This window comes from Lissotriton helveticus, chromosome 10 (assembly GCF_964261635.1).
Source record: "Lissotriton helveticus chromosome 10, aLisHel1.1, whole genome shotgun sequence".
NCBI lineage: Eukaryota > Metazoa > Chordata > Amphibia > Caudata > Salamandridae > Lissotriton > Lissotriton helveticus.
The window spans coordinates 276,641,089-276,654,007 of NC_136071.1; the positions used below are offsets into that span (position 1 = coordinate 276,641,089).

Consider the following 12,919-nt stretch of genomic DNA (forward strand, 5'->3'; position numbering starts at 1 on the left):
GGTTTCAAAATAATGACCTCAACTGGAAAAATAAGAGTTGTAATATCAGAACCACACATAAAGCAAAAGCTGTATCTAAACCTCTCAAATCAAACTGTTTGAATTCTAAGTTTGATAGCAGAGGGCCTTTTTCATCCCAATTTGAGTATCAGTTGACTATGTCGATTACAGCAGTTTACGATGAAAACGCACTATTCATTACAGTGTATGTACTTACTTTACAATGTATACAAATTATTAACATGACATAACAGCTACTGTTTTTTAGCTTCTGCAGTTACTTGCTTTATGCTAAGGACCGCAACAGGTATCTCTTTATTCTCAATGCCTTTAAAGTCACAGTCTTGACATTTAAGCTCTGTAAAAGGCTTACCTCATGCTTCAAATACCTCAATATGAAAAACCTTACCCTTGATTTACCTTCAAGGGACAAGCTTTTCTCTTTCTCTAGACTCACCTAACTCTCCCAGGCCTATTCACAGTTACTTCCCACTCAACATTACACCTCTCGTCATCCTCAACTCTTGCGGTTTTGGGTTAATCAATCAAGGGCCTTCTATCGAGCTTTGACTGTCCCCTGATTTGAGCTCTGAAATTCCTCTCTCCTGTTTTTGCTTTCTTTCTTCTGATCGGTCAACCACAGGCCTGTCCCACTCCTTGTGACCTTCCAGTTTTCGGTGAATAAACTTTATTGATTTTTGTTGGCAGTGGTATACAATCAGTACAACCTAGGAGTCTCAGTTGAACAGTGTCACATACTGCAGCTCAGGTAGTATAAACATAGAAATAAGCTGAGATTTCAAGTGCACTACAATTGAGACACATAGCCTGCGTATCGTAATGTAACAGAGGGAAAGTAATCAGACATACAACAAGGTTTACAGGCACTAGTCTGCCAACACTAAATGATCAGGATCCCAGGATGAAATCAGTAATAGTCACAGCAGATCATCATTAGTGATGAATGGCAGACAACTATTTATACAGCGACCCCCAAGAACAAGACGAAAAACTACTAACAAACACTTCCCGCCCTTCGCTGTCGTGCTAAAATTGTCTTCCAAGTCACATAATATCATACTAAAAAAGGGTGTGGGTACTCGTGACGCAACACTCCGTCAACCAGAGTGTTCCTAGGATTCATCGCAACCATGTAGGATTGTATGTAGTACCTCAGGTAAGCCAGCCTTCAGGAGCTGTCAGATCATGTGACACCCTCAAATCATGAAACATGGATGACCAAGCTCTCAGGCCATCTTCAAGCATGTCATCTTTGCGCATGTGTCACATGCGTACATCCTCAGCAATTGCCCATTCAGAGACATCTCTCAATCACACCAAATAATTAGGGGGAACCAAGCTAAACCAAATTATCGCTATGCAGTGTTTAGCCAAAACTAAGCCAAGGAGAACGAATGTCATGCTTAGTTTTTGTTATTTTAACAGAGAAGGAAGCAGTCCCAGGAGCACCTGACGGATCTCCAGTGGCACAGTCCAATCTGAAGCCCGATTCAGATTGTGTATAACTTCCTGCCAGATTGGTAATAGGGAGGGGCATGACCATGCCATATGGATAAAGTCCACCGTCGTGGCCCTACAGTGTGGACAGCAGTCAGATTCGGTGGGATAAACTGTGAAGTGAGGTATGTTTGATTTATTAAAGTTATATTGCAGGAGTTTGAAATGTGCATTTGAACTAACAGTCTTCACGCCCTCCTGTATTTTAGTCCACTCCTTAGTTAATAATCAGCCTTCCAGGACTTCCTCCTAACTCACCTGTACATGAAGTGGTGTAAGTGGTTTATCATCCTGGATCGCTCGATAGATCTGGGAGATTAGTGTGTGGCCCTGTGCCATCTTCAGTAGAATAACTAGGGTGTTGTATTGACGTGGCGCCTCTGGAAAGGAAACCCAAAACGTGTGGGCTGTAGTCGAAATTTTAATGTCTATTAAATATTGACCCGTACCCACAGAAAAACACTCCATAGCTTCCACCCTGGTGATAAACTGCCCCTCGGGATAAAGGTCCCACGTGCTATCACAGCCTCCTTCTCGCCACGTCTGTATCAATATTGAATCCACAATGTTTAGGAAAGATAGTAGAAGTCACCGTGACACTCTTGGGGCATAAGGGGCGGGACGAAGCACTCTGCAAACAAAACCCTCCTAAACATTTGTCACCAATCAAATGACAGAGGAAGGCAGAAGGTACCCTTAAACCGCTCATTAGCAGGACTGGTAGGGATTTTCCCTCATGCATGCCCTGCAAAAGTCACTTTTCCCAGTTGTCATCTGGGTAAAGTCAATGAATTGCGTGCTGGAGGTCTGCCGTTATGTAATACAGTTTTAGATGTAGGACCTAGAGGCCCACTCCCTCGGACTCTAGAGCATGGTTAATGCTCGCTTGAGTTTGGGGCCACAGAGAAGGTCCACTATGAGGCTATTCAACGTACGGAAATAATGTCTGGGGATAGCATATAAGGTGCTTTGGAGTGCATAGAGGCATCAGAGCAAAATGATCATTTTAGCAATGCCTTCTCTGCGAATGAGGGAAAGTGGCAAGTCCCTCCAGAAGGGGACGGATACCCGAAACCCCTCAATAACACCTTGTCTATATTTACAGCTAACAAAGTTGGGGCTGTGTGTGTTCTATGAACGCCCAAATATCGAGCAGCACCAGTTGTCCAGGGAAACCTCACCCTCGGTAGCTCCGCTAGTAGGACCCCAATTTACTTCCCCAGTGGAAATAGTTTGGATTTCTCTGGCTAGAAGCAGAGTCTGGTACTTCCCTGAATTCATGCATCGCTTTGGGTAGGACAGGCGCAGAGTTCACTGGACGTCACAGGTACACCAGGGCTTCGTCAGCAGAAAGGGAGACAACATGATCGGTCGTCCCCAGCGTAATCCCCCCAAGATCCAACCGTACATTGCAGGGCCACCGCCATGGGCTCCATGGCTAGGGTAAACAACAAGGGGTAAAGAGGACACCCCTGCCTTGTGCCTCTTTTCAGCCGGAAGAACTCGGACACCACACCACTCAAGCATAAACTAGCACAGGGATCACAGTAAAGAAGACAGACATATTGAATAAATATAGGGCCGAAGCGCATTGTACTCAATACATGCTAAAGGTAAGTTTAATTGAGGGAATCGAATGCCTGCATTATGTCTAAAAGAACTAGGGCGTAGGTATCATCCAGAAGCTGTGGAGCGTAATAAACACAAGCTAGGCATTGGAGATTTTGAAGAGTATTTTGCTTTGAGATGAATCCGGATTGGTCAATATGGACCAAACTAGGCAGCAACAGAAGTAGGAATGCAGCCAGCACACTACTAAGTTTCACATCAATGTTTAGGAGAGATATTGGTTGGTATGCTGACACCTTTGTGGGTTCTCAAACAGGTTTCAGCACCATTACGATTAATGCCTCAGGCATAGTAATACATAAGCCATCAATGTGTAGTGCTTCTTCATATACCAGCCATCTCTATGCATATTTGTTTTAAAAATCTGCAGGTAAAATCAACGCTACCCGGAGTATTCGCGTACTCAAGGCGTTGGATTGCGGCAAGTATCTCCTCTAGGATCGCAGGATGTCCAGGCGGACCTCCAAAGCTCACTAGGATCGGGGGTGATCCGATAGATATCTGGCTAGATAGGAGATTACATGGGCATAGAGTACCAGATCAGCGGAGACAAACAGTAATCACACTGATAGTGGGTGTTGCCTGCCGGGGTGCGACAGGAGAACTACCGCTCGGTTGGATTTCCGTCTCCCCAGACATCCCAAAGTTGCAAGTTGTGTATCATGGTGAGCAGTTAAATGGGGATTAGAGCAGTTCGGCGGGGGTTCCCGATCGAACACGCTGTCAAGGACACAGTTACTGTCTCCAGCTAGTATATTGGGTGCATTTAAGTGTGGAGAAGCTGCAACCTTAACGTAAACATCAGGGCAGCCAATATTTGAAGAATAGACAGTGAGAAAACAAATCTCCCTGCAGTCCAAAGTTCCAAACCGATCATAATGACCCTCTGGGTTGACAACCAGGTACCTATAGCCGAAAGGGACCCCTGGAGCCACCCAAATTAGTGCACCACAGATGTATCCTGAATATGAAGTAGCATATAGGTCTCCTCTCCAGTGTTTACGCAAATAAGGAATACAGTCCACCCACACGTGTTTCTTGGTGGGACACAATCGATACTCTATAGTTTTAAATAGGCATGGGCGTGTCTGAGTTTCTTGAACCAGGCAATACCCCTAACATTCCAGGCAATTAGTTTCAGCATATGAACAGCCATATGTTAAATGCACACACACTCGGCACCCCATTTGGTTCTTTCCCCAACACATAACCCAACAGCGAGTAATATCTGACCACCGGACAGGCCACATGCACAAGAGCGAAATCAGTATCTGAACTTCTACCCATAACCAATGACTTCTATTCCGCACGCCTTGGAACCCCATTCCGCCAATAACACAATTCAATAAAAGGAAAACAGTGCAAAAAGAAAGCCCCTGCTACCCAAACCTTGATTCTATGCAAGAGGGTAGGTCGTCAGTGAAGGTGCGAGGCCTGGGCATTCAAGTCCTCCCCCCCCCCATCCACCCCCCGTGGCTGCTTGCTTTTGGGTTACTGTACCTCCTGCTGTTAACGTATGATATCTGAACCAACAGTGACGAGCATATATTCCCCAGCATCCAGTACCACCAGGAGCCAAGAGTTCATAGTACCTTATTGTATCAATCCCCCAAGGTCAACTTAGGTGCGTGGCAACACGTGTAAGGCTCCCCTCTGGGCACAGGGCAAAACAAGCATTGGCATAGCCAACAGGTCACACTTTTGGGACCTTATACGTTTTTAGCCATGCAGCAGATTATCCTGAATACTAGCACATCTGTTCACATACCAAGGGTGAATGAACACACCCCCAAGGATGGGCTTCCATGCTGTTTAATGAAACTATGATGAAGTGTCTTCAAAATTAAAAAAAATAGTATTTCTTTAACAAAGAAGCTTTAACATTAATAGGGACATTATAGTTGGCTCAACCTATAATGCCCCCCCACCACCACATGGCATGCTTGGTAAAGCCATATGTGTTGTAAAGTCATCCATTCTTCTGCAATGGCCCAGGCGCAACACTTAGGGAACCTTCTATCAAATGATCTGTACGCTTTTTTACAATAGACTTTCTGTCTTTGTTCTTTTTAATCATCTGCCAGGGATCATTAGGACAGCTATAGAACACATTTAAACATGCTTTCTGCTTATATTTACTGTTCAAAGTGTGTACAGGAGCAGGTAAAATATAACAGCTGTAAGTGATTTTCTGAATCTTTGTTCAGGCCTCAACATTAAAATACTGATCAGGTCTGTAAAAATCCATCCAGGTGAAAACCCTCCACAATGCAAATGAGAGCGCGTAGACGGGTACTCTTGAGTGCCACTCCTTTATACTAAAAAAAAAAAAAAGCGAGGAAAGCAGAGATGCCAGCCAATCGAAGCGATGATAAAGAGGCAATGCTCCATGTGATGGACAAACAATATTGACAAGCTGGGGCACGAATAAGAAGCAGGAAAATTAGTGTGACATGGAAAGCTAACACATAGCAAGCTCTGAGCGGACTCCAAGCCCCTCTACATTCATGATTAGTCACAATCGGCCTAGCAAGTCAGCGTATGTGCTGCCTGGTAAGCTCGAACTAAAAAGGAGGGCACCCAACCAAACACACATACCCAAGAAATTACTACCCCCATCTACAAGACTTCAAGGGAGGGGGCGCAAATGCAGCCTTCACTTGCCGCCTGACAGGAACACCGGCACCAAAGAAAAACCCACATATGGTAAGAAGAGCCTAGACTACAAACCCTGCCAATCAGCAACTTTTTATATTATTACATTATACTGTCCAAACCGCAGAAAAAGCAAATGTTTGTTTTGGAAACAATTTGTAACTTGTCAGGTGAAATTCCCATCACATTTCTGTGGTTTATGACCCAATGCAAGTCCCTGTATCTTAGTGTACCTCATTTAAACCCTCTAAACCGAGTTGTTGCAGTTTTATATAGCGCAAACACTACCCGAAAGCATTGGAGCGCTTTACATGAGCACCAGTTAAAGTGAGCAAGATCACTTTTTTTTTAAGGCATGGGGAGATCAAGTGTGCCCAGAATCAAAGGATATTGAGTCGACACAGAGACAAGAGCCAGGTTTCCCAGTTTTAAAGTGGCAGCTCTGAGGGTAACGCTATATTCTCATCCTCTCTGGCTCTAATTATTTGATTTCTGTATGGTGGTGCTCTGGCTTTTGCTTTGTCTTAGAATTGAGAGGAAATGAACAACCTGCTCATGACAAAGCGTCGCCCATCTGCAACAGTTCCCACTTTAAGCAACAATAATTAATTACCACAGGGGCAGTCCAGCATACCTGAACCTGGGACAATATGTCAATACAACCAACAACAGTTCAAGAGAAACAACACTTTAAAATGATTACAATCAGCACACCTAAACTTACAGGTTATATTCAATGAAATAATATTAAAGAAAAGAAAAGAAAAAATTACACAAGAAGCCCTAAAAACATAACAATTTTGCAAAAATACATTTATATTTATTATTTTAAGTTTAAAAGAGAAACAAAAGACAGAAAATGCTCAAGACAAGGTGCTGGTATACAAAACAACAAATTTCAAGACCAGACAAGTGGCTACACACAATAATACATATTAACATACAGAGGAACAACATAAGCAAAAAATTGATGTGTCCTTAAATATTTTCTTAAGCCACAAGGCGTCGATGGCGTTTCAACCGCTAATTATTATGCGGTCATCATCAGGACTGGGAAGTTTCTTGAGCAGTAATCATCTGAATAAAAGCAGGTAGACCAATCTTTAATTGATGATCATTCGTGGAAATTCATTATGGAAAATTCAATAGTTCTCAAAGGCCTCCTCATTCTTGAAGTTTATAAAGGTAGTCCTTGAGGACTTCTCAAAATACGAAGTCTTCTCTCACAGTGGCCCCATTAATCGGCGAAAAGTGAGACAATTGTTTGCTGCTACTTAAGAGGCACGTTCAAAATCCGTGCCTCTTAAGTAGCATATTTTGCATACATATTCACTTTAAGCAACAGCAACGAGATATGTCCCCCTGATGCCTTACAGTGGCAGGATGTAGGCATCCATTTTCGTCATGGGAACATATTTAAACAATAAACCGAAAATATTAAAATGTGAAAAATGTGAGGCAGAGCAGTGTAATGTGTTGTCACCTGAAAAGGCAAGGTGGTACGCGTTACTCCGTGCTCCTCCATCCTCTGTTTCTCTCAGACACCTCTCCCTCTTTTATGGGAAAAGGTGACATCCACTGTGCTGATGCGACGGTCAGTTTCTATGGGCGTCTTTCCTCACCGTGTTATTGTTATGAGCACAATAGGGCGGTGGGGCAGCCTTGTTAGCACCACTCAGGTGTAATAGTTTTCCAGGCTGGGAGGAAGTGCTCCTTCCTCTAACCTAAATCGTTCCTCTAGTCTACGGTGTTATTACTAATACGGAAAAGCCTGCTACCAGGATTCTGTGGCAGCCTCACAATGGATCTTCAACCGCTAGGCAACCAGAAGCTGCAAGGAAGACATAGTCCTATTTTTACTGGACCCGTGCATTGTGAGAACCGCTGAAAATGGCGCTGCTTTAAGATACTTAGATAAACACAGAGAATCCAACTAAGAATTGGGGGGGGGGGAGAGTGTATTCAACGTGTGTTGAAGCACTCAGTGTTTTGAAAAATACCCCTCACACACCAAAAGGCCCCTTGGTGTCATGCTTCATCATCGGGGTCTTCGCACCCCTCTATCGGGATGCGGCGTGCTGCGACCTACGACTACGCGGGAGCACTAATAGTAAAGACTATGTGTGGTGTAGGTGTGTGGGGTGTTTTAGGTTAAGTGAGTGGTGGGATGTGGTGAGAAATTAAAAAATACCTGGCGCATGAGTTTGATGAAAAATTTATTCTGAACTCTGGCTGGTATTGTTAAAAAGAAGTGCAGAATGAGGTCAGGGCTGTTATATTTAGGAAACAGGACCTCTGGTGTGCGTTGTCGACATGTTTCGGAGCAAAGCTCCTTCTTCAGGACGGGGGCACAACCTCCCCACCTTACTCACGTTTTTCTAAAATTAAAAAGTGTATTATACAGAAAAGTGAAGAAAAAATAGGCTAAGTGTGCCTACAGCGGTCTGCTACAAGTACAATGACCTGCAGAAAGACAAAAAAGGAGAAAACAACATTGGTTACCCTTGTAGTGGGTAGTTCAAGCAGGTGCAGTCACCTGGAACCTCACCATTATGCTTGTTTTAAAGCCTGTGGAAGGAAAAGGACTCACACAACATACAACATAGAACACACATGTACTGGTACTTAGAGTTAATGTTGCTCCTACTTTAGAAGCTGTCTTTTTTTGCCTCATGAGCATAGAGGACGTCTGGGGTGTTGCTATTGTTGCAATCTATTGGGAAGAATGATGCAGGATTTAATAACTCATTCTTACTCACTTTTAAGACGATGGTCTTAGCTGATCAGACTGTGGATTACTCACATTTACAGGACGCTATGGACACCGTCTACCCCCACACGCTGCTCCGCTGGTTCTGAATGGTAGACCAGTGGTCATGCTATTTATACCCCGTTTCCTAATGGTCGGAAGTAACTGTGTTTCCTAACATGGGTGTTCCGCCCCATGTTAATTGACATATGCCCATGTTTGGAACGTCCGTTAATTAGCCTCGCGCATGTCTCTCAGTCATGTAATGACATGGCAAGAACGTCTGGTGATTCTCCCCGTCGGCGCATGGTAGCTGATCACTCGCGCATGCGCAGGCCAGTGAGAAACGGCGCATGCGCGATCACTATTGTCATTTCTGGAAGGCACTGATTTACCGCGCATGCGCTTATTGATTTACGGCGGTCCTTTCAGTACTGTCTGCGCTTAAATGGGGCAGAATCCTTCATATTGAAGCTGGTTCGTAAAAACTTCAGTTTCTTGGTCTCTGGAGTATCCCGATTGGGTACATTCAGACACTCTGGTTGTGGTCCCGCTCTATTTATCTGCTCAGTTATAATAGTATACAATTTCGGGGATATTTGTTGATTGAGGTACTATTATTGGCATATGTGAAAGACCGTTTCACCGGTCATTGGTCATTGGTCAATTGGGTCCACGGTACATCGTCATTAAGCCCAATTATATGGGTTCCAAGCCTGAAAACCCATCTCTGTTCCTTCTGGAAGAGCCCAGCTTCAGAGGGTAGTTGCTCAATGACTGTCCAGTTTAGGTCATTTACGCAATGTCCAGCCGTTAGGTAGTGAGTTGCCATTTTCGTTGTGCTCTTCTTACAGCGTACATTGCTCTTATGTTCGTTCATTCTTGTTTTGACGGCCCTCGTTGTCATGCCGACATATTCGAGGTTGCAGGGACACTTGATCAGATATACTACGTTTTTAGTATTGCAATTTGAAAACTTCCTTTGCTCCCAAGTGGTTCCATTGCGGAAGAAAAGTTTTTTGCTTTTCTTGGTCAGGTGGCAGCTACTGCAGTTTCCACAGGGAAAATGGCCCTGGACGTCAACAGATGGTTGCATCACAGTTGTTTTTGATTTTGGTCTTGTGTGTACCAATATATCTCTTAGGTTACGCCCTCTTCGGTGTGCAAACATAGGTTTCTCAAAGTTCAGGTTGCCACAGGTTAGTATCCTCCAGTGTTTATTCACAATTTTTGAGACTTCATTGGACATGGTATTGTAAGTTGTCACACATATAGGTCTTTTGTTCTCCCTTGCCTCTGTGATTCGGTCCTCCAGTAGGGCCTCTCTGTTGTTATTCGTAGCTCTTTTTAGTCCTTTGGCAATGATTCTCTTGGGGTACTCTCGTTGCTTAAGCTTATCACTCAGGTCTTTCGCCTGTGATTTGAAATTGGACATGTTTGTGCAGTTACGTCTTAGACGTAAAAATTGTCCATAAGGCAAGTTCTCACGCAGGTGCCTGGGGTGAAAGCTGTCGTATCTTAGCAGACAGTTTCTCGATGTTGGCTTGAAGTGGGTAGTGGTTTTTAGACCCCCATCTTCTGCATAGATGTTTAGATCCAGGAAAACTAATAGGTTTGATGACATGGTACTGGTGAATTTGAGGAAGGCATTTTGGTTGTTCAGCCATATTTGGAATTCCTCCGCAGAGTGTCGGTCTCCTTCCCAGATGACCAGGACGTCATCTATGTACCTCCTCAAGCATTTTATGTTTGCTCTGTATGGATTTCGTTCATTGAGAATTTTCGTGGTCTCTAGGTGGTGTACATAGAGCCCCGCCAGGCTCGGCGCAAAGGTGCTACCCATGCTGGTTCCATGGCACTGTTGGTAGATCGTGGTCTTGTATTGAAAGAAGTTTTTTTCAAGGGCCAGTGAGATGCACTCAAGAACCAGTCCTCGTGGTGTTTGGTACTTCCATTGTGTTGAGAACAAGACTTCTTCAATGATCATGAGTGTTTCGTCGTGTGGAAGGCTTGTATAAAGACTTTCGACGTCCAGGCTCATTAAGAGTTGACTGCCCGGGTCGAAAGGTATGTCCTGTAGGAGTTGTAACACCGCTTTAGTGTCTTTTAGGTAGGTGTTAGTAGATTGTACTAGAGGGCGCAGGAAAGCGTCTGCGAATTTCGACAGTGGTTCTAGAATAGAACCGATCCCTGATACTATCGGTCTTCCAGGGGGATTGGTGAGGTTTTTGTGAATTTTAGGGATGCTGTAAAAATACGGAATCCGCGGTTTTTTCTGCTCCAAAAATTCACCCTCTTTCTTGCTCAGCCAATCGTGTGCAAGGCCTTCTTCGATCATCCCTCCAATCTTAATTCTCAGGTTCTCTGTTGGATCCTCTTGTAGGATCATGTAGTTCCGTCTATCAGACAGAAGTCTTAGACATTCACTGTCGTAGGCCTCGGCAGTTTGTAGGACGATGGCTCCGCCTTTGTCTGCTGGCTTTATTATGATATTGGTGTCCTCAGATAGCGATTTCAGGGCTTGTTGTTCCTCCTTTGTGGTGTTATGAAAAATTCTGGTAGACGACACATCCAGTTTGTTGACTTCTGTCATGATAGCTTTTTCATAGGCCAATAGCTCTAAGGGGACCAGGGGATCTGGTGGAGTGAAAGTAGATTTGGGTCTGAGGCCCGTATCGGTTCTCAGAACTGGTGATGGTCTTGCCATGAAGTAGGCCTGTAATTTCAATTTGCGTATGAATTCCTGCATCTCAATGTTCATCTTAAAGATGTCCGGTCTCTGTGTAGGAACAAAGCCTAGGCCTTTGTTTAACACCTGGGTTTGTAGACTCGTTAGTAGTGTTGGAGTGAGATTGACCACTAAGTCCCTCTCTGGTTGCTGGACGACGGTTGGTTGGGTAGGGATCCCGTCATGCTCCTGGTTTGTCGGGGGTTTCCTTGGTTCGGGTCTTCCCATGTGACGTTGTTTCCCTTCCGGTTTCTTCCCCGTGGTCCCGGGCGCGTGCCTAAAAAAGGCTGTGGGTCATAAAAAGCACCATCAAAATCCTGGTTCCATTGTGGATACCCCTGGGCATTTGCTGTCGGGTCAAACTGAAAAGGGGTGAACGGTGGGGGACCCATGTATTGTGGAAATTGGGGGTACCCTCTCCATCCTCGTTGTCTCGGGAACTGTTGTCTTTTTTGTCTCCAACCGCCTCGGTTTTGGCGGTACCTTTGGCCATTCCCTGAGTTAGAGCCGGTGGAGCTGTCTGACCCATCACTGTCTATGTCGCTATTTTGGTTCTTGTGCACATAGTCTGCTTTTGTGTATGGATAGGCTCCTTCCGGTGTAAATTTATCTTTATCCTTTCTAAGTTTGCTGAACTTGCTTTGTTTCAAGGTGTATTCGAACTCCGTCATCTGTTGGTTAAGTTCATCAAGTTTAATTTTGAGGTCGGCAGGTGAGATGTAAGTGCTTAGTTGTACCTCAATTTTTTGAATTTCAATTTTTAACTCTTGTGTTATTCTGGCCGCTGTTTTGATAAGCAGTATGGCATTTACAGACTGCGCCGCAGAGGCACAAGCATGGCCTGAGATGACAAACTCTGGACCTCACTGGTGAGCTTCGATACCTTGGGGCGATATTGTAAATTTTATGCCCCAAAAACACAGAAATGAAAAATGTGTTCATATGGAAGATGGGGAGCAGCATCTCCGGTAGTGTGGAGGCGTTGCCATTCTTTGCCCTAGAGAGTCTTCTCTTGAGTCTGGGAGTACTTTCGAGGTTTGTTGGCTACTATCTAGGCCGACAACCATTCACTCTGACCTACCGTCATCCTGCAGGCTCTTCCAGCATCCCTTCCGACGTTTGAGACGTTCCCATTGACGCTGTGTATAAAGCAGAGACAGGGCGAATCGACTTGGGCCTTGGCCCGACTAACTGGGCAAGGCATTCAGCCATTCGCTAACGTCCCCCAGAGAGAAAAAGAACAGGCTCTCCTCCTCGTGTTGTACTCTCAGTTTTGCTTAGTACATTAGAAAGTATTTCACATTGGAGGTCCCAAAGTGTCCTCTTGATTGCAGGAAAGGTTTTCCGCTGTTCCTGCACTCGTTGAGAATGGTTGGGAAATATAGAGACAGGTGGCCTTAAGTGGATGACGCCCGGGTGGTTTTCAGGATGGCATCACGGAAATTAAACAAACAGGCAATGATCGCTCAGGGAAGGGCTCCTGGCGGAAGAGCCAGATCCCTGTACGCTTGTTTGACCGTATAACATTTTGGGAGTCTCTTGGGCATAAGGACGATGTGATCCAGTCCTCCAAGAAAAGTTTGGTAGACTGACCTTCCGCTCTTTCGGGGAACCCCACAAATCTTACATTATTCCTACGG

At 44.6% G+C, this 12,919-nt stretch overlaps 1 protein-coding gene across 2 annotated transcripts in view; it reads right to left on the reverse strand.

Annotated features, from left to right (window-relative positions):
• The window catches only part of LOC144786252 (meiosis-specific coiled-coil domain-containing protein MEIOC-like), a 262,476-nt gene that overhangs the window by 163,585 nt on the left and 85,972 nt on the right, over positions 1-12,919 (reverse strand). The gene's annotated exons all lie outside the window — the stretch shown is intronic.